At 44.8% G+C, this 18702-nt stretch overlaps 1 long non-coding RNA gene across 1 annotated transcript in view; it reads left to right on the top strand.

Annotated features, from left to right (window-relative positions):
* The first annotated feature begins 10018 nt into the window (after positions 1-10018).
* Positions 10019-18702, top strand: part of LOC110257748 (uncharacterized) — an 87380-nt gene continuing 78696 nt past the window's right edge. Inside the window, exon 1 of the long non-coding RNA XR_014835778.1 lies at positions 10019-10162. This is a non-coding gene — a long non-coding RNA (uncharacterized LOC110257748). The remainder of the gene's footprint in view (positions 10163-18702) is intronic.

Below are 18702 nucleotides of genomic sequence, written 5' to 3'. Positions count from 1 at the left end.
ATTTATAGCTCACATTACTTATAATTGTTGGCCAACATAATATGGACCAGATGGCTTCATTATTCTCCGTTTCACACTCTGAATTTTAAACGTTGTGTTAGACTGCCTGTCAGTGGCCAGCTGTGTCCTAGAGGAGATGACGGGGCCAGACCGAGTTCAAAGATGCCAGGTCAGGTGCCATGGACACTAAGTGCTGTTGAGGTGTTAGCATTTGAGATTTCCTCTGGCCCTTGGTTTCACTTGCAAATTCAGACCTGAAGGCCAGGGAGGGAGAGAGACGGGGCATCAAAGTCCTTCTTTTCGTTGTTGTTGTTGTTGTCTCTTTAGGACTGCCTGTGGGCAAGGCAACAGATGCTGTGGCCTTTTTAGAGGGTCAGAGACACGGTCCTGGCCAATAGGCATGGAAGGAGCTGAAGGAATCAATACTTAAATATTACCTTGCCCCCTGGTGCCTCCAATTGGCGGAACTCACCTGGAAATTATAGAGCAAGGAAGCCAGTTGAGGCGGTTTTAAAGAGTCTGAGATAGCAGGATGGAGAAAGATGAAAGGTGAGGCTGGGGAGTTCCCATCGTGGCGCAGTGGTTGACGAATCCGACTAGGAACCATGAAGTTTTGGGTTCGATCCCTGGCCTTGCTCAGTGGGTTAAGGATCCGGAATTGCTGTGAGCTGTGGTGTAGGTTGCAGATGCGGCTCGGATCCTGCATTGCTGTGGCTGTGGTGTAGGCTGGTGGCTACAGCTCCGATTCGACCCCTAGCCTGGGAACCTCCATGTGCCGCGGGAGCGGCCCTAGAAAAGGCAAAAAGACCAAAAAAAAAAAATAAATAAATAAATAAAAAATGTGGGGCTGGAGGGGCTAATGGAGCCTTTCTAGATAATGTTTATATTACTATTGTTACCACTTTCTTTCTTGTTTTTTTGGGTTTTTTTTTGTTTTGCTTTTCAGAGCCACGCCGGCAGCATGTGGAAGTTCCCAGGCTGGGAGTTGAATCAGAGCTGCAGCTGCTGCCTACGCCACAGCCACAGAAATGCGGGATCCAAGCTGCGTCTGTGACCTACACCACAGCTCACGACAACGCTGGATCCCGACCCACTGAGCGAGGCCAAGGATAGAAGCTGTGTCCTCATGGATGCTAGTCGGATTCCTTTCCACTGCACCAAAACAGAAACTCCATTTTTTTTTTTTCCTTTTCTTTTTAGGCCCGCACCTGCGGTATATGGAAGTTCCCAGGCTAGGGGTCGAATCAGAGCTGCAGCTGCACGGCAATGCTGGATCCTTTAATGCACTGAATGAGCCCCAGAATCAAACCTGCATCCTCATGGATACTAGTTGGATCCCTAACCCGCTGAGCCACAATGGGAACTCCTGTTACCACTTTCTTATATATCCTTCCAGCAATGCACTATGCATACACAAGCATATATGGTGATCTTGGTAATTTCCGTGATATTTCAAAGTGTTAAAAAAATATCACTTTGATGGCTGCATAATATTAGAAGTTTTTACTGTGAAATAGTCTTTCATAGAATAGATGTAACTGTTATTTTAAACTTTATTATCATTCTTCTGTGATAATTTCATTATAATATTTATGAATAATATGATTCCTAAACAATATATTGTCAAACTTTGTATGATTCTGACATTTATGTGGTTTCAAATGTATTTATGCAGCTCGCATGTACACTTCTGAGAATCAGTTTTCACACTTAACATGATAATTTCGTGATTCATCCAAGTTGATGTATATTAAAATTTTGCTGCTATATATTGTTCCATTGTGTGTATATGCTATAATTTGTTTATCTATTTTACTGTCAATGGGCACTTGTCTTTTCTACCTTTTTAAAAATTAAAAAAAAAGTTTTTTAATCTCCCCCCACTTTTTTTTTTCTTTTTTTTGGCTTCCCTGTAGCATATGGATTTCCTGAGCCAGGGATCAAAGCCAAGCTGCAGTTGTGACCTACGCCACAGCTTTGGCAACGCTGGATCCTTTAACCCGCTGTGTCAGGCCAGGGATCTAACCTGCGTCCTGATGCTGCAGAGGCATCACAGATTCTGTTGCACCACAATGGGAACTCTTTGCTATGCAGTTTCTTTCTTTCTTTTTTTTTTTTTTTGTCTTTTTGCCTTTTCTAGGGCCGCTCTTGCGGCATGTGGAGGTTCCCAGGCTAGGGGTCTCATTGGAGCTGTAGCCACCGGCCTACACCACAGCCACAGCAACGCCAGATTTAACCCACAGAGCAAGGCCAGGGATCGAACCCGCAACCTCATGGTTCCTAGTTGGATTCGTTAACAACTGCGCCACGACGGGAACTCCATGCTATGCAATTTCTATGTGCATACGTGCTGGAGATTCTGTAGGGTAGATACTGGGAGGAAGAAGACTTGGTGACATGGATTCTCTTCACTTTTACAAGGTAATGCCATATTATGTTCCAAAATTGTTGGATTCTCTTCACTTTTACAAGGTAATGCCATATTATGTTCCAAAATTGTTGTTCTCAGGGTCACCCCCATTTGCCAGTGTATTAGTTTTGTGGTTCCATATCCTCAGCAAACACGTCTTAATTTTTGCCAATCTGACAGGTACAAAATGGTATTCCATTTGCATGGTCTGATTACTAGTGAGGTTGAACCTCTTTTCATATGATTATTACCCAATTTATTTTTCCTTTCATGTCTTGCCCGTATTTTTTTTTTTGACTTTTAATTTGTAACTATTGTTTTTTAAAATTATACTTGATTTACCATGTTGTGCCAGTTGCTCTTCTTTTGCCCGTATTCATTTGTTTCTGTTTTTCATTTTTTGGCCCCACCCACCGCATGCAGAAGTTCCCGGGGCCAGGGATCAGACTCCTGCCACTGCAGTAACCCGAGCTGCATCAGTGACAACACGGGATCCTTAACCTGCTGAGCCACCAGGACCTTGTGGATTTTTACTTGTTTGGGGGTTTTTTTGGCCTTTTTTGGCCCATATTTATTTATTTTTCTTCCTTACTGATTTTATAGAGGAACTTGAGTAGATGCAAGCAGAGTAGGTAAAAGTTGATGGCTGTAATGCAGGTAAGGTGTGATGGTAGCTTTTACTGGGGCTAGAGTCTTAGGGAGGACGCTCACCTTCTAAGGGTTTCCATTTACTATCTTTTCTTCTAACATTTTTATTCCTTATTTTTACACTCAAAACTGGAGTCTTTAGAAAAAAGAAGAAGAAAAAAAAAAAAAAAAAGGAGTTCTCGTCGTGACTTAGCAGAAATGAATCCCAGTAGGAGCCATGAGGACACAGGTTCGCTCCCTAGCCTCACTCAGTGGCTTAAGGATCTGGTGTTGCCTTGAGCTGTGGTGTAGGTCGCAGACACAACTCAGATCTGGTGTTGCTGTGGCTGTGGTGTAGGCTGGTGGCTACAGCTCCTATTTGACCCCTAGCCTGGGAACTTCCATATGCTGCAGGTGTGGCCCTAAACAAAAAAGTGGGGGAAAAAAAAACCCAAAAACACACATGTAGTTTTCATCTGGAATTTTAAAAAATGTAGTATGAAATAAGGCAAGAAATTTTTTTTTTCAGATGGAAAACCATTTAACCTAACCGAACTCATTTAAAAATAAATTGAAATACCGCTTTTGTTGTAAATTAAATGTCCATATTTATGTGAACCTGTTTCTGAATTCTGCGTTCTTTGTTCTACCATCAATTTGTCTCTTCCTATACAGACAATTTATAGCAGGTTTTTTTTTTTTTTTTTTCTTTTTAGACCTGCACCCGTGGCATATGGAAGTTCATAGGCTTCGTGGGTCGAATCAGAGCTGCAGCTGCCAGCCTACACCACAGCCACAGCAACACCAGATCCTTAACCCACTGAGCGAGGCCAGGGATCGAACCTGCATCCTCAGGAATGCTAGTCAGGTTCTCAACCCACTGAGCCACAGCAGGAACACTTTAGAGCAGGTTTTACAGTAAGGTTTAATATCTGGAGAGAGAAATTACTCCTCTCATGATTTTTCCTTGGTTTTATTTTCTTATATTGATTTTTCTATATAAGCTTTAAAATCATTTCACCCTTTGAAAGAGTCCTATGTTCATGCTGATTCAAATGGCATTTGTGTATTATGTTTAGAAGAATCGACACCTGTCTTCCCATCCAGAAACGTGTTCTAACTTTCCATTTATTCAGGTCACCTCTTCCATGAGTACAGATAACCAGAAGTTGCCTGCAATTATGTTCAATATTTTACATCTTTTATTTGCATGTTCGAAAGTAATATTCGTTTTACGTTATGCCATTTAACAAGCAAATAGTGCTCATTTCATCACTTGACGGTCGAAACCTTTCCAACATTTCAAGTATGTCATTTTGAGTGCGGACATTTCTTCTTGCTCTAAGAACTACTGAAAACCTCTGGTTCATGATTAGGTTGAAAAGAAGGAAAAGTATTAACATTAGATTAATCAATTTTATATAACCTTTGAATATGTTATGTACCATTGTCTCATTTCAGCAGATGCCCCTTTCCAGCTTTTGATGTCATCATGTCGCAAAGACCTAGGGGATCGGGTTTGGGATTTGTTACTTTTTGTTTTGTTTTGTTTTGTTTTTTAGGGCTGTGCCCTCGGCATATGGAGGTTCCCAGGCTAGGGGTCAAATAGGAGCTGAAGCCGCTGGCCTATGCCACAGCCACAGCCACAGCCACACCAGGTCTGAGCCGCGTCTGTGACCTACACCACACTCATGGCAATGCCCGATCCTTAACCCACGGAGTGAGGCCAGGGATCGAACCCACATCTTCATGGATGCTAGTCAGGTTCCCTAATTGCTGAGCTGGTGATTCCCATAAAACGAAATCTCAAAAAAAGAGTCATTTGGGGTCTTCTTTCCTTCCTAAAACATTTATGACCATGTTAGTGGCTTCCCGAAAAATATCTCTGGGTCTTATTTCAGCCTTCAAGCTACAATTTCTTCAAGTTGTATTTCAGCCTTCAGGTTATAATACGAGGGTCATTAAGCCTTCTGGGATTAATTCAATTGCTCATGCACTTGTTCCTTCATAGTGTACAGGGCATTGCTGACGTTTCCAGTACCTTGTAGGGCTCTCATTTTCCCCAGCTTTGAAAAAGTCCTGCTTAATCATCTGCAAGTAAAGCCAGGATGAAACCCATACATCTGATTACTCTTTATTTTTATTTTTTAATGAACAAGTTATTACGTTGGCTATATTCTCTTCACTTTCCTCTGATGCTCCAATTACCCAGGTATCAAGGATCATAATGAAATAACAAGAAAGAAGAGTGTTAAAAAGCCATCTGGGAGTTCCCGTCATGGCTCAGTGGTTAACAAATCCGACTAGGAACCATGAGGTTGCCTTGCTCAGCGAGTTAACGATCAGGCATTGCCGTGAGCTGTGGTGTAGGTCACAGACGCGGCTCAGATCCCACGTTGCTGTGGCTGTGGCATAGGCTGGCAGCTACAGCTCCGATTAGACCCCTAGCCTGGGAACCTCCATATGCCTCAGGAGCGGCCCAAGAAATGGCAACAACAACAAAAAAAGCCATCTGGATAACACTGGGGTATTGACAACTGTGATAAAATTAACTCTTCAACCTGGGAATATGCCTGCATAATACATTGGTCCTTCTCTCCTAGGAGAAGTTGGGTTAAATTAAAAGAAAAAAAGACAAGATGGTGTATCAGTTGGGATTATAGCTTTGACTTTGCCCAAAGCCAAGGTAACTGGACCCAATACCACTTTTATAGACATTTCTTTTCGTCATAATAGATTTTTTTTCTTTACTTTTGCTAATCGGTGGGAATCAGTAAGCCCAGATTATAAGTGATAAAGTCTAGGCTAAGGAAGGTGTCAAAATGGTGTGGGGAGAAGACGAGTTCCCTGGTGGTGCAGCAGGTGAAGGATCCAGTGTTGTCACTGCTGTGGCTTGGATTACTGCCGTGGTGTGGGTTCGATCTCTGGCCTGGGAACTTCCACATGCCACAGGTGTGGCCAAAAAAATTGGTGGGAATAATCATTCGAATTAAATATCAGCCACCATTTCAGCACGTAGTGATAACAGTGCATTTCACTGATAAATTTATTCTTTTATTTCATTGCTTATGTTCACCAGGTTATAAGGCTCCTTCTGAAATGGTGCCCAGAGAACAGAAGAAGCCAAGTCAACCTTGCTGGGGGATTAGGGTGCAAGTAAGTTGACTTCGGCTGGTTGGATGTTATCTAGGAGCCCACCGGGGCGGGTGCAGAAGAGTCGAGGCTGAACAGGTCTAGGTTATTCATCAGACCAGATGAAATTAATGCACCGCCTACCCTCCCCACCCTTCACCCCAAGGCCCTTGCCATTCCCATAGCTACCTGTGCCAATGGCTTCTTACCAAATGCACTTGAGGCCCGCCTGCGGGTTTTCTTTGGCTGCCACAGGGGAGCGGGCTTGTGCTTCTGCCCTGGGCAGGGCAGGCCGGAAGTGGCAGGGACTACAGGCCCCTGGGAGCTACCCTCAACCAGTGACCAATGGGGTTGATGGATAAATACCTCAGCCTCCCTGTCTCTTGAGGGGCCTGTTCAACACCATGTCCTGGAGCTCCAGTCGTGGTACAGTGGAAATGAATCTGACGAGGAACCATGAGGTTGCGGGTTCAGTCCCTGGCCTTGCTCAGTGGGTTAAGGATCCGGCATAGCCGTGAGCTGTGGTGTAGGTGGCCGACGCAGGTCGGAACTGGTGTGGCTGTGGCTATGGTGTAGACCGGCGGCTACAGCTCCGACTGGACCCCTAGCCTGGGAACCTCCATATGCCGTGGGAGCGGCCCTAGAAAAGGCAAAAAGACAAAAAAAAAAATAAACAAAACCCCAAAAAACACCATGTCTCTGAGATCCTCAGCAGCATTAAGCCCCATTTGGTCATAGAAATAACCAGCTCATGGATGCCCTCCATATTGGCTTGCTTCCTTTTTCTCGCACATTCCTGCTACTCTACCACAACCCGCTGGGATTGAGACAGAACGGTGCCTCAGTGTAGGAACAGGGGCGCCGATACATTCCTTTGATATGGATATTGATTCGCCTTTGTGGTTTAAGGGCTCCAGGGAGTAACACCTCCACAGGCGTTGTTTTATTCTAGGAAACGCACACTAGGAAACGCTTCCTTTACTGTAGGAAATGCGAATCTCTAGCCCACTCCTCAACGGATAGAAAAGAAATGAGAGGAGGGGTGGCTTAATCTAAGGAAAGAAAAGGACAAAGAAACCATAAAACTTACAGGACATTTCCAACCCTGAAACCCCTATTGGACAAGGATCGATACAGGCAATTGGGCAAGGCCAATGCGAGAAAAACCACATCTTTCTGGACCCCACGTTGGTACCCCCCCATCTTTAAGAGATAAAAATCCCTATAGGGGAGTTCCAGTCACGGCGCAGTGGTTAACGAATCCGACTAGGAACCATGAGGTTGCGGGTTCGGTCCCTGCCCTTGCTCAGTGGGTTAAGGATCCAGCATTGCCGTGAGCTGTGGTGTAGGTTGCAGACGCGGCTTGGATCCTGCGTTGCTGTGGCTCTGGCGTAGGCCGGTGGCTACAGCTCCGATTGGACCCCTAGCCTGGGAACCTCCATATGCCGCGGGAGCGGCCCAAGAAACAGCAAAAAGACAAAAACAAAAACAACAACAACAAAAAAAAAATCCCTATAGGACAATAGGGAAGGGGGCTCTTCCCCCCGCCCCGCCCCACCCCCACAGCAGCCCTGGGAGCTATTTGCTTTTCTTTAATAAAGACTTTGCTTGCTTGCTGCCTCCGTGTTCACAGGGTTCATTCTGCTGTGAACAAGAACCCGGATTCTGGTATCAGGATCACCTATCAAATTAGCTACTTATACTCAAATCCCTGTCTCACTACCTCCTTCTGGGGGATCCCCCCCCAACTGAGGCATAGGCAAGAAAAGTAGCAGATAACTGAAGAAGGGAGTTCCTGTTGTGGCTCAGTGGGTTAAGAACCCAACATAGTCTCCATGAGGATATGGGTTCGATCCCTGGCCTCGCTCCATGGGTTAAGGATCCAGCGTTGCCGTGAGCTGTGGTGTAGATCACAGATGTGGCTCAGATCCCTCATTGCTGTGGCTGTGGAGCAGGCCAGCAGCTGCAGCTCCCCTTCGACCCCGAGCCTGGGAACTTCCATATGCTGCAGGTGTGGCCCTAAAAAGCAAAAAAAAAAAAAAAAGAAAGAAAAAAAAAGAAAAAACTGAAGAAGATCTAAAACATTTCAGTAGAAGCAACTGGACTCGAGCATGCAGAAACCAGCTGGTGCTTTGCATAACTTACTCCTCTCAAGGGAGTCAGCGGAAGGTTGTGAGACTAGTAGTCGTGGACCTTTGCTTCAAATTTAGAAAAGATCCTGCTTAGATCGATGGGTTGAAATAGAGATTATTTTAGGCATCCAAACTCCTTTTAATAGGTGGACTATAGTTATTTGGAAGTCTTGCCTGTTTTGATAGTGATTCCTGGGAGACGCTTTTCTACACAAATAAGTACAAATTTGCAACTGGTTCATTCATTTAGGCTGAATGAGAGGCAATGGGGGCGCCAAGGCAAGAAAGGAGGGAGTGGGGGATGGGAGAGGCCCTTGCACCCTCAGGGAGGTTCCCTTCCTGGAAGCTCTTCAACCTTGAAAACGTTCTGTTAAATCTCAGAGTGCCCGGGGTGAGGGGGTGCCTTGTGGGGTGTGATGACGGAACTCATCTTTGTATCTGGGGGGACCGGGGTCAGATCAGAGCTGTCAACAGCTACCTGACTTCAGGAGCGCAGCTCTGGGAATAAGTAGGAGTCATGGCACAGTCTAGGACTGGCCAGGCTGTGACATGGGTTGGGATCTGTGCCGCAGTCTCTCTGGCCTCCTAGGTGCCAGGGAGCCGCAACTGGCCTCTCTGAGATGGGTTGAGCATCGGAAGGGGAAACCAAGGAGGAGATAGGAGTTCCTCCAAAATGCCTTTCAACGTTCCTGTTGAGTCAGGTGTTACTCCTTCCTGAAACGGATAATTGGTTTAAATGGTCTTTGGAATGTTCTTGGGTTTGATTTATGACTTGGTGAAAGGAGCCTGAAATTGTGCACTTGCTGGTTATTTGAAAGATTTTCTTGAAAAATTCTAAGGAAATGGGCAAGATTTTAGCTGACTAGGGGCTTCTGTTTTCAGCATCTCAGCCAGCAACTGCCTAATGCTATTTTATCTTCGGTATAATTGTTAAATATTCATTTTCTGCCTGTATCTGAAATTCCAGAGTTGTATTGTTCTGCATTTTCCATGATTGATCCTTGTTTTCAGCCTCAAGAGTCTTTCCTTTGCTTTCTGGTTTTTAATTTCTCGTGAACCTTCTTAGAACTCAAATTTTCTCCACCCTAATAGCCCAACAACTTATGTTGGTGCCCTAAGCCCTTTGCTATGGGATTCAGCGGTGTTCTCTTATCTGTTGGTATTGTTTTTGTTTGGTTTGATTCTGAACTCCTTTCTGTTCCGAAATTTGGAGCTTTCCTGATGCTTTTGTTGCTGGTCCTCCCCTAACATAGAGTAGGGAAAGTCTAAGTGTTCCATCCTGCAGGATGGTCACCCTCCCCGGCTATCTCCCCCCTCCCCCCCTCCCCCCTCCCCCCCCCACCCCATGGATGGAGAGAGCAGGCTTTTCTGAGAGCTCCTGCTGTGCCCTCTCTCCATCCTGAGTTGTGGGCTACCCCAGAGCTTGACCTGCGATATATAGAAGGGGAAAAAAACCTAGGAACTCGCTTCTGGGTCCTCATTTAAGATCTCGGGTCCCTTACCCAGGGCCTACTGCTTTTTAGCCACTGTGGCTGGCAAAATAACGCCTCCCCCATCCCCTCCTCCCTAACCAAAAGAGGTCTGTGTTCAAATTCCTGAAACCTGTGGCAAAGGAGCCTTGGCCGACCTAATTAAGTTAATGAGATTAACTGGGTTATCTGGGTGGGCCAATGAAATCGCAGGGGTCCTTATTACCAAGCAGCCAGCGGGTGACGTCAGCCAGAGGCCATGGGATAAAGAAGCTGGAGTTGCGGGCGGTTTCTGGAACTCGTTATGGAGGAAATAGATTATTCTCTAGAGCTTCTGGAAGGAACACAGCACTGCAGACCCTGTTTGGGTTTCTGACCTCTCCGACCCCAAGGTAATCAATTTGCGTTGTTTTCAACTACTACCTTTGTGCTAAGTTGTTTGAGCAGCAAAGGAAAAGGAATTCACCCAGGTTTCACAGTATTCTAGTCGTTGTTTTATGGATCTTGTCTGGGTTTTTTGTTACAGAGGGTGAGTTGTCATTGGGTCCTTTCCAGTTTCTAGAAAATCAGTCCGTAGCAATGAACATGGCTTTCACAAGACTCTTAAGCAAGCAAAGCTTTTTTATTAAAAGAGACAGCTTGTATACAAGGCGGGGGCAGGGGGCGGGGGTAGAAGGGCTTAGTTTAGTTTCATTTGTAACCAAAGGGAGGGTCTGTCTCCTGATCACAGATAATTTCCAGAACTCGTCAAACGTCTCAGATCATCAGCAGATGGCTCCATGGTGTCTATCAGGAAGAGGGATGGCTTCTGCGAGGGGAGAGGAAGGCATGGGAATTTTACACAAGAAAACAGAGAACAAATAAGGTTAAAGTTTATAGTTGAGCTTCCTGTCTTGTGGCAACTTGGTATTCTCACCAGTGTAACAGAGATAAAGTTAATCTTTTATTTCTGGTTTCTGTCTTTGGGACTTAGGCCCCCCCAAAGGCCTTTGTTCTTCAGCTTGCAAGGCCTGTTTTGCCCACGGCTGTTCTCTTGTCCTTTTCCAAGATGGCTGCACTCTTGTTTTCCTGTCTTAGGTGGTGTGGAGTGTCCTTCCTCCATCTTAAGTGGAACCAGAGTCCATTATTCTTAATTTTCCAATTTTTATGACTTTGGACGGTAGGAGCTACCTTCTGTGTCCAGTAGACCCCTCCTATTAACCTTGGAAAACAGTCATTGAGAAGGCTGGAACCCAGTGAAGCAACCCTGGTAACCACACTGCTCTTAAAACACTCCTCACTGGCTTCCGACCCTGCTCCGTGAGGTGTTCCCAAGCTTCCGTGGTGGGAGAAGCGAGGCGTGCTGGGATCTCGTTGAGCATGGGCTACGTGGGCTTTTTCACATTCTGTGGGCCTAGGTGCAGAATTTATCTTGGGGAAAGACGACTCTTGTTTGGGAAAACATTTGGAGAGGCTTTTTGGTTATGCAAATAAAGGCCTAGAGCTGAGTCTGGTGAGAATGGTTGAGATAATGGGGAACTAAATCACCCCTTAGAAGTCTGTCTCCTTAGGGCGTTCCCGTCATGGCGCAGTGGAAACGAATTCGACTAGGAACCATGAGGTTGCAGGTTCGATCCCTGGCCTTGCTCAGTGGGTTAAGGATCCGGCGTAGCCGTGAGCTGTGGTGTAGGTCACAGATGCGGCTCAGATCCCGTGCGGCTATGGCTGTGGCTGTGGCATAGGCTGGCGGCTACAGCTCCAGTTCGACTCCTAGCCTGGGAACCTCCATAGGCTGCCAGTGTGGCCCTATAAAGACCAAAAAAAAAAAAAAAAAAAAAGAAAGAAACGAGTTCTTAGGGGGCTGAAACTAGGGTTGGGGGAAGATGGGAAAAAATGCTCAATTCTGAGGGTGCAGAAGCCTGAAGGCAGTTGAGAGTGACAGCCAGTACAGAAAGATAGTCCTGAGAATAATCTGGAGATAACTGGGCCTCCCACCGATGGACAAATGATGAATTCCCTGGTCCCAGCATGTCCTCCATATGTAGATGGAGACAAAATGACGGTGGCGAAGGGAGGGCAGCATCTAACTCAGCACTGTCGAAGAGAAACAGAATGTGAGCTCGATATTTTTAAATTTGCTATTTGCATTAAAAAGGAAAAAGAATCAGGTGAAATCAATTTTAGTACCATATTTTATTTAACCACTGTATCCAAACATTTCAATGTTTCATGAACTTAAAATTTTATTAGAGAATATTTTCCATTTTTTTGCATATGAAATCTTTGCCATCCAGTGACTATTTTGCTTTTTTTTTTTTTTTTTTTTTTTTGTCTTTCTGCCTTTTCTAGGGCCACTCTTGCAGCATGTGGAGGTTCCCAGGCTAGGGGTCGAATTGGAGCTGTAGCCGCTGGCCTACACCACAGCCACAGCAACTCGGGATCTGAGCCGTGTCTGCGACCTACACCACAGCTCACAGCTATGTCAGATCCTTAACCCACTGAGTGGGGCCAGGGATCAAACCTGCAACCTCATCGTTCCTAGTCAGATTAGTCAGATTCGTTAACCACTGATCCATGATCATCGTTCCTAGTCTGATTCATTAACCACTGATCCATGACGGGAACTCCCTATTTCACATTTCAAACCCATCTCTACCCAGTCTCGCCACCAGGTAAAATACTCAATGGCTGTATGTAGTGAATGGCTTCCATAGCAGACAATGCACGTCTTGCTTGCTGTGCTCTGTGATGGCTAAAATCATTCCAAAGACTTTTAGAAAAACACCAAGCAGAACTTGCCCTCAGAGTCTGCTCATCTCAGTGACTACATTTATCTTTGCCATACAAAAGCAAAACCAGAAATCCATGATTGCCCATGTAGCCTCTTGATTTCAGGAGGCGGCGGTCTTTAAGAAAGGCTCAGGAACTGCTTATGGCCATGGGTGGCTTCTGAGTAGGCGGATAGAATTAAGCCCATAGAGAGATGAAAAATGGATGGAGGTAATCACCGATGAATTGAAAAATACGAGTATTAACAGCCACGTCCGTATAATGATGACTTAGGTGAGCCGTCTGCGGGAGCTGAGTTAAAAATGCAACTCCTGCTTAATTCAGTTTCAGGAGCCGTCTGAGCAAATGCCATGTTGTAGCAAAGTGGATATTAATTTATGGGAATGAAAGGACAAAGACACTTTTTCCTTGATGGGAATGACTGTATCTGATCCACCCTCCTCTTTGTCTCAGCTGTTTCTATAACCCAAGCATCTCAGCCACACCAGCCTGGAGCTTGAATAGGTCAGAACCAGAGTGACAAAGCTGCTTCCCCTGTATCACTCAAAACCCATGTAATTCCGATGCATACATATTCTAAGAAGAACATTATTTCAGTTGAATAGCAAAAGCGGCTGTGCCTGGGGGCAATAGGATAAACCCAAAAGGCAGTTCACTTGGTCATGCGGCTTGGGAATTAGGAGATCCTTGAGTTTTAAAAATTATGGATGAGTTACTTCACATGTTACATAGGAAGCCAGACGTCATTCATCTTCTCACACTGGAGTATTACAAATCTGCTTAATACAAATTGGCAGAAAAAGCACACGCTTAAATTGCCACACTCCGCCTCTAACTCCAGCACTCTGTTGGAACTCTGGACCCTTGAATTCTTGCCAGAGGTCTTAGAAGACTTGGGAAGGTGTCCCCACCCCCACCCCCTTTTTTTTTGCTTTTTAGGGCCACACTGGTGGCATGCAGAAGTTCCCAGGCTAGGCATCAGGGCCTTAACCCACTGAATGGGGCCACAGATGGAACCCGCCTCTTCATGGATACTAGTCAGGTTCATTTTCACTGAGCCACCACAGAAACTCCTTGGGAAGGTAGCTCATGAAGGCTCCATTGGTACCCACGTTTCTCCCCTCTCCTGTGCCAGACCTCTATGGGCAAGTCTGTTCCCAGGGCTAATGCCCAAGGTAGCAGCTGGCTCATGCACTGGGGGTGGTTTCCAAAGGTGAGGCTCGAGCCGATGTTGGTCCTGAAGCTGCCCATGCCGAGGGCACCCATGTCAGGTTACAGGGCACAGTCTTGTTTTGCTGTAAGAGCCCTGGGCGGTGGGTCCTGTTGCCCACTGATGGGGCTGCCGCAGTTGGCACCTGGTGGTTCAGCTCTTGCGGGCTTGGCTCCCTCCTGTGCTTTGGGGCCCTGGTTCTGGGACGGCATCATCAATCCAGAGTATCTAGGGGTTCATCTTCTTTGATCTTGTGCCCTGTCCTGGTGCCCAAATTGTTCTTACAGTTCTCCTCCCTAAGAATGAGTTTCCTTCAATGGCACATTTCCTTAAATGCTCAAGGATCGCGGACCCTACCTCCTAAGCTCCTATGTATAAGCTGATTGCTCTGGGGAACAAAATTTAGATTCAAGCTGTGTTCTTCGCTATACTTAAGGAGAATAATCTAAATTACTTTCCCTCCCTCTTTTTCATCATCCTTAGTAGAGTATAGTTACCTAGTGAGTAGCATCCATTTCAATTTTACTTTAATAATCAGCTCCCAGAAGACCGGCAGGCACACAATAGGTATTCAGTGAAAATTTGTGGAGGCCCTGAAAGCTTTCATTTGCAAGGAAATCATCGTTTTGAGAACAAGATTGAGTCTTTTTTTTTTTTTTTTTCTGGTAGCCTCATCAAGGTCAAATTTCAACCCTTGTTTAGAGCCTCTGTTCCTTTTGGCCTTGGTGTCACATGTCGGAATAGGGACAGAATAGTTACGAGTCAGACAAACCCAAGGCAGGATAGTGATTGGACAAGTGAGTTAAGCTTTCTGATCTTCTTTCCTCACTGTGTGAAGGGAATGACATCTAAGCACAGGCTTGTGTGAGAATTAAATGAGGCGACGCGTCTAATGAGGCATTAGACCTGTCACATCATCTTTGCCCAACAGAGGGTACTTATTAAGAAGTCCTGTTGGAGTTTCTGTTGTGATGTCGTGGAAATGAATCTGACCAGGAACCATGAGGTTGCGGGTTTGATCCCTGGTCTCGCTCGGTGGGTTAAGGATCCAGCATTGCCGTGAGCTGTGGCGTAGGTCGCAGATGTGGCTTGGATCCTGTCTCGCTGTGGCTGTGGTGTAGGCTGTCAGCTGTAGCTCTGATTTGACCCCCCTCCTGGGAACCTCCACGTGCTGCAGGTGCAGCCCTAAAAAGCGCAAAAAAAAAAAAACAAACAAAAAAAACTGCTGATGGGAGTTCCCTGGTGGTTCTGTTGGTTAAACGGATCTGGCATTCTTGCTGTTGTGGCTCAGGTTCAATCCCTGGCCTGGGAACTTCTGCATGCTATGGGCACGGTCAAATAATTAAATTAATTAAAAACAATAAAACAACAGAGATGTATTAAAAAATACTGTTACTATTTTGAGGAAAGAAGAAAGAATCCCAACTGTCTGAACATCATTTGAGTCTGTCAGTCTTGTCTCTGTGTGTAGAGCTTGGAAACCATGATCCTTCAAATCTTCTGCAAAGGCAGTGAAAATTCACCCCCAATTCCACCTACTTTATATATATATATATATGGATGGGAATAATACTTCAGCAAAATAGTTTGTAGCTCAGTGTATAAGAGGATTTTTTTTTTTTTGGTTATCAATATTTCTTTTTTTTAATTTGTTGTCTTTTTAGGCCTGCACCAGTGGCACATGGAGGTTCCCAGGCTAGGGGTTGAATCGGAGCTGCAGCTTCCAGCCTACGCCACAGCCACAGCAACATCAGATCCGAGCCACATCTGCGACCTACACCACAGCTCACGGCAACGCCAGATCCTTAACCCACTGAGTGAGGCCAGGGATCGAACCCCTATCCTCATGGATTCTAGTTGGATTCATTAACCACTGAGCCACGACGTGAAGTCCTTGTTATCAATATTTCTGCTTATGTTAGTATTACCTATGTTCCCAGGGTCAGAGCTCTTTAGCTTTCTTGATTTCCTCTGGGGCATGCCTTGCTTTATTGCATGTTGCTTTATTACACTGTACAGATTGATGTTTTCTATAAATTGAAGTTTTGTGGCAACTCTGCATCGAGCAGATTGAGCAGTGCCATTTTTCCAACAGCATTTGCTCAGTTTGTGTCTCTGTGTCACATTTTGTTAATTCTCACAATACTTCAAACTTTTAAATTACTATGTTTTTATGGTGATGAGTGATCAGTAATTTTTTTTTTTTTTGGTCTTTTTATGGCTGCACCCATGGCATATAGAAGTTCCCAGGCCAGGGTTTGAATTGGAGCTGCAACTGCCAGCCTACCCCACAGCCACAGCAACGTCAGATCTGAGCCACATCTGAAACCTAGACCACAGCTCACAGCAGTGCTAGATCCTTAACCCACTGAGCGGGACCAGGGATCAAACCCGTGTCCTCATGGATACTAGTCAGATTCATTATCACTGAGCCACGATGGGAACTCCTGATCAGTGATTTTCGATGGTACTACTATGATTCACTGGAGACTCAGATGATGGTTAGCATTTTTTAGCAGTAAATTATCTTTTAAAATTGAAGTATAGAACTCTAAAATATACAGACAACTCAGGCAAATCAACACCAAAAAAAAAAACCCAAAAAAAAACCCAATTAAAAAATGGGCAGAAGACCTAAACAGATAGTTCTCCAAAGAAGACATACAGATGGGCAACAGGCATATGAAAAAATGTTCAGTATCCCTGATTATTAGAGAAATGCAAATCAAAACTGCAATGAGGTACCACCTCACACAGTCAGAATGGCCATCATTAAGAAGTCCACAAATAGGAGTTCCTGTCGTGGCGCAGTGGTTAACGAATCTGACTAGGAACCATGAGGTTGCAGGTTCGGTCCCTGCCCTTGTTCAGTGGGTTAACAATCTGGCGTTGCCATGAGCTGTGGTGTAGGTCGCAGACGCGGCTCAGATCCTGCGTTGCTGTGGCTCTGGCGTAGGCTGGTGGCTACATCTCCGATTAGACCCCTAGCCTGGGAACCTCCATATGCTGCGGGAGCGGCACAAGAAATAGCAAAAAAAGACAAAAAAAAAAAAAAAAAGAAAAAGAAGTCCACAAATAACAAATGCTAGAGAGGGTGTGGAGAGAAGGGAACCCTCCTACACTGTTGGTGGGAGTGGAAATTGGTGCAACCACTGTGGAGAACAGTATGGAGGTTCCTCAGAAAACTAAACATAGAACTTCCATATGACCCAGCAATCCCACTGCTGAGCATATGTCCAAACAAAACTTTCCTTGAAAAAGTTACATGCAGCCCTATGTTCACACCAGCACTATTCACAGTAGCCAAGACATGGAAACAAATGTCCATCGACAGATGAATGGATTAAGAAGATGTGGTATATACACACAATGGAGTACTACTCAGCCATAAAGAAAGACAAACTAATGGCCTTTGCAGCAACATGGATGGATCTAGAGGCTCTCATACTAAGTGAGGTAAGTCAGAAAGAAAAAGACCAATACCATATGATATCACTTATTTGCGGAATCTAAAATACGGAACAGATGAGCCTGTCTAAAAATGAATAACAAAAACCAGAAACAGATCATGGCCAAGAAGAGCAGACTTGGGGTTCCTAAGGGCGAAAGGGGAGGGAGTGGGATGGATGGGCATTTGGGGGGTTTTGTAGATGCAGACTCTTAAATGTGAAAAGGATGGGCACTGGCATCCGACTGCACAGCCCAGGGAAATGTGTGTGATTGGGTCACTTGGTTGTACCACAGAACCTGACGAAACATTGTAAATCCACTATACTTCAGTTTTACTTTCTTCTTATTTAATGTAGTGTTGATTGATCATTTTTTGTTAGTTTGAGGGATACAGCAAAATGATTCAGTTGTACATACAAATAGATGTGTTTTTTCAGCTTCTTTTCCATTATAGTTTATTACAAGGTATCAAATATAGCTTCCTGTGTTTTATAGTAGGTCCTTGTTTATCTGGTTTGTATACAGTAGTGCGTATCTATTAATCCCAAGTTCTTAATTTAGCCCTCTCTGCCTCCTCTTTCCCCTTTGGTAACTGTAAGATGGTTTTCTACATCTGTGAGTCTATTTCTTGTTTTGTATATAAGTTCGTTCGTGTCATTTTTCCATCTATTAATGATATCATAGGACATTTGTCTTATATCACTTAGTATGATAACCTCTAGGTACATCCGTGGCAATAGAGTATTTTAAAATTAGGGTATGTACATTGTCTGTTTAGACATCATTCTATTGCATAGTTACTAGACTGCAGTATCGTCTGTGTACTGGGAAACCAAGGCATTTGTGTGACTTAATTTTCTGCAATACTCATTTTGTTATGGTGGTCCGGAAATGAACCTGCAATCTCTCTTAGGTCTGCCTACCATGCGTACAAGTGCAATGCCAGGAACTTATTGCATGTCTGGGCAGTGATTGCAACCGTGAACTCCATTTCTGAAACACGGTTCTGCCTATTGATTGCAGGCAAAGAACAAAATCAAAGTCCTTGTGAAATTGCTGTCTGAGAGAAACAATAGCCTGGGAGTTGTACTATATAAAAACTGCTCAGCGATAAAGTTGGTGTTATCTTTTCAAAGGTAGTTACACTAGGAGTTTCCTGGTGGTTCAGCAGGTTAAGCATCCAGCACTGTCATTGCTGTGGCACAGTTTTGATCCTTGGCGGAGGAACTTCTGCATGCTTAAAAAAAAAAAAAAAAGTAGTTACATTGCTACTACTAATATATTGCTAAACACTGCTGAGTAGTTCATTGAGTGTTAAGAAGCTACAGAATTTTCGTATTTTATATGCTGAGTAAAAAATCACTAGAAGACCTGAAGGTATAGTTGGACCAGATGAATATGATGGGGCCAAATGAGGATGGGCCACAGCCTCGGGGACTAGAGAGGCACAAGGCATTTGTCCCCTTCAGGCTGATGCTGCCCTGGGGGGAGGCGTCTTCCCAG

This window comes from Sus scrofa, chromosome X (assembly GCF_054392235.1).
Source record: "Sus scrofa isolate SSC_HxYL_T2T_F1_AM1 chromosome X, Sscrofa_HxYL_maternal_Yorkshire_Landrace_v2.0, whole genome shotgun sequence".
Taxonomy (NCBI): Eukaryota; Metazoa; Chordata; class Mammalia; order Artiodactyla; family Suidae; genus Sus; species Sus scrofa.
Note: the sequence above shows the minus strand (reverse complement) of the source record. Positions and strands in the feature narration are given on the sequence as shown.